The following is a 3914-nucleotide window of genomic DNA, read 5'->3' as shown; positions in this document are numbered from 1 at the left end:
ATCACAAACATCCATGCCCGAGGCAGGATTCGAACCTGCGACCGTAGCGGTCCTGCGGTTCCAGACTGCAGCGCCTTTAACCGCACGGCCACTTCGGCCGGCAAGTCAATAAAAGTTGGGCTGGAATGGTTTAAGAGAACTAAGTTTTGTCACTGCTTATGTTAACCTTTACTGGGAGCAATATTTCATGTAGTTAAATTTTGTCTTAAAATGTGTATTTCTCTGATGTAATAAACGAGTGATAAAAGAAAAAAGCAAAGGAGCCTGGTCCTTCCTACTGTGTCCGGTTTGTAACACGTATCAGACGGTATTTCTGCAGATGACCTCCAGCGACTTGTTGAGTCCTTATTACGTTGAGCTGCTGCACAATGCAGGGCAGAAGGAAGTTCGACACGACATTATGAGGTATTCTATGACTTTTCTTACCCCAGTGTGTGGCTTCTTACTTTCAGACTAGAGTGCTTCTATCTCGAGTAACGTTTTCAGTATTTCTTGATATATTTAGAACGGTATGCCCTTTTCTTGGCTTGTTGTTGCATATAACTAAACGCTGCACAATTCTTTGTCTTTACAATGAAAGGATTTTGGTTGAACTCCGAATCTCAGCTTCATCCAAACCACAGAGAGAAAGAAAAAGGAACTATGCAAGACAGCAGAGCAGTCAACCGTCGGAGGCAGAACACAGTGGAGACAGCTGCAGAAGACAGAGCTGATTGCGCCCAACAAAGCCAGACGCTGAGAGGACGCTACACCACCTGCAGGTGCGGCAAACGGAGCTGAAGTCCAGGGGTGGTCGCGGCGGGAGCGGGATGCGCCGGAGCGGCGGGAAGGGGGAGGGGGGCAGCAACGGTCCATAATCAGCAAGGGACGTGGCAGGGTTGGCGGGGGTGGAGGGCGGGGGTTGGGAGCGAGCCGGTCATCAGGGGGGTGGCTTGATGGAGGAGCCCCTTGGCGCCGCTCACCTTCTGGCAGTTTACGATCTTGGCTGGAGGGGGCTTGGTCAAGCGCGCGGCAAAAAAGTTCCCTGGGTCCGTGTGGTGTTTCCGTTCCACGGGAAGGGGCTTCTCTCCGTGCTAAGGGCAACGTTTTGACCTAAAAACACGGCCGTTCTCTCCAATATACTTGCAATAAATCTCGTACAGATTTAAGTACCACTGTTTTCGATTTATTTCTCAGCATGAACAATTTCTGATTGTGTTGTACAGCGTTTTCCTAAAAAAATAATGGCCTGATTTTAAAACTCAATATTTATTGATGAAAACATATGACAAACATGTTATACACAGAAAAATACAAAATTTTCAACTTTTAGCAAAGCTATTACAAATATTCTATGTCTCCACCAGCAGCAACACGAACAATATCCATCCAATAGCTAAATTCGTCATGAACTTTACAGAATGTATCTGTTTTTACTAAAGTTGTGGTTGCTGTTGTTCTTCTATGTCAGAAGGTAAAGGGGAGATGAACACACTCTCCATCACACACCTGTAGAAGAAAAATCGCATGGGTTCATGTCTGGTGATCTTGGAGGCCAAGAATGAAGGGCAGTGGGCAGTATCTCGGGATCCAGTGCGCTCTATCCAGCGTTGAGTGAGAGCTTACGCTATTGCGCCAGTGTGGAGGAGCTTCATCCTGTTGGAAAACGAAGTCGTCGGAGTCCTCCTGTAGTTGAGGAAAAAGCATTAGCAGATAGTTCATTAGTGTCACTGGGCTTTTCTCAACAAAGAAGGGACTGTAGACTTTTCGCGAGAAATGGCAAAAAGACGTTCGTCTTATGTGAGTCCCTTTCGTAGTTAATAATGTCATGAGGACAGGAGCAAAAGAGGATAATGGAATGTAGTCGAATTACGTCGGGTGATGCTGAGAGAATTAGATTGGGAAACGAGACACTTAAATTAGTTAAGGAGTTTTGCTATTTGGGGAGCAAAATAACTGATGATGGTCGAAGTAGAAAGGATATAACATGTAGACTGGCAATGGCAAGGAAAGCATTTCTGAAGAAGAGAAATTTGGTAACATCGAGTATAGATTTAAGTATCAGGAAGTCGTTTCTGAAAGTATTTGTATGGAGTGGAGCAATGTATGGAAGTGAAACGTGGACGATAAATACTTTGGACAAGAAGAGAATACAGCTTTCGAAATGTGGTGCTACAGAAGAATGCTGAAGAGTAGATGGGTAGATCACATAACTACTGAGGAGGTATTGGATAGAAGTGGGGAGAAGAGCAGTCTGTGACACAACTTGACTAGAGGAAGGGATCGGTTGGTACGACATGTTCTGAGGCATCAAGGCATGACCAATTTAGTATGGGAGGGCAGCGTGGAGGGTAAAAATCATAGAGGGAGACCAAGAGATGAATACACTAAGCAGATTCAAAAGGATGTAGGTGGCAGTAGGTACTGGGAGATGAAGAAGCTTGCACAGGATAGAGTAGCATGGAGAGCTGCATCAAACTAGTCTCAGGACTGAAGACAACAACAACAATGTCATGAGGGTTCTGATGTCCCCAAAGGCGCACGGTATGTCGGTTGGCCTCACTTCTAACTTGAAAAGAAAAATTATATCATTTACGAGATATATTTAAGGAGATATGACGTCAAATACTGCTGCACAATGCATAACGTTTTAACTTTGTAAACAGGTAAGGGACTCCAATGTCCGCCACCGGATTCAAATGTGGCTTCTCTGCTAGGTCTGAGCAAGACGATGTTGAGGGTGTGTGCATGGATGCCTTCTGATGAAAAACAGTATTTATTGACAAATGCAATATTTTGTTGTTGGCCCTCTGGGCGAGGTTTGCTTCCGCTCCTAATATTCTCGGCGGTGGCGAAGTTGGCCGGTTTACCCTAATACGCGTGCCCGCTGCTGCGACTGTAGCAGCGATCACGTAGCTGGTATCTGCTGCCTCAGCAACGGCACTGCGGCCTGGTAGGGTCGTGCCGCGGTGGTTCGAAACACACGCTGCGGGCCTCTGTTGTGATCGAGGTTGCGGGGATGGTGGCGGCGGTAGTGGGACGGCGACCATTCCCAGCGGCTGCTGTCTGGTGTCGCATGGTCGGGGCCTCCAACTCGGTCCCGGTTAAGGCGTTTGTGGAAGCAGCATGCCAGGATGACGTCCACGGTGCGTTGTCACAGTGCAGCCCAAGTGATGACGGCCACTACAGGCGGGTGCCAGCTGACGGTACCTCACGATAGTGACGGTGATGATACAGTGGCTGCGTCACTCTGCCTCATCATGGTCGACGACCTCCATTACGATGGTGACTATTACGATGACTGCAATGACAGGGACGACTCCTAACTGGTGGCGGCGCGGAGTGACACAGGCTCTACATTACTTGAACGTCTTCACAATGGCTGCTGACGACGAGCTGGCTGGTCCTTAAATACGGCTTTCTGCTGCTTATATTTACGGTTCTTCCTCCACAGAAGGTCTGCTGTATATATCCGCTGGAGCAGCTGACCCAGCTACCGCCCTTGATGTTGAGACCTTGGAGTGCGGCGTGCGGCTTCTTGTCACGTCCTCCACTGGTTGGTGACAGAGTGTCCTCCTTCGTGTTGCTTAACTCGGCGCTCTGCCAATCCACGGTACGACACCACTGAGCCACTCAACTGAATGTAACAGGCACACTTGTTCTGGCTCCCAATATTCCTTCAGTTTTAACTAACTTTGCTACTGTAACAGTGTGAAATAGATAGGCTGGCTCGTCCTCTGAAGGGACCAGCCTCCCGGCGTGCGGTCTGCCTCTCCCGAACTAAAAGCTCCTGTGAACGTCGTGTCTGGAATGTGTGTGTGTACACCAGCCTCGAGTATTTCAACCACGGTGCGCACTTGCAATTTATTTGTTATTTGCATATCGTTTACATGAATTCATACGACACTGACTTTATCTTATCGAGTTTGGGTTCA

This window comes from Schistocerca nitens, chromosome 8, assembly GCF_023898315.1.
Source record: "Schistocerca nitens isolate TAMUIC-IGC-003100 chromosome 8, iqSchNite1.1, whole genome shotgun sequence".
Taxonomy (NCBI): Eukaryota; Metazoa; Arthropoda; class Insecta; order Orthoptera; family Acrididae; genus Schistocerca; species Schistocerca nitens.
The sequence above is the reverse complement of the archived record's forward strand: the minus strand, read 5'-3'. Positions refer to the sequence as shown.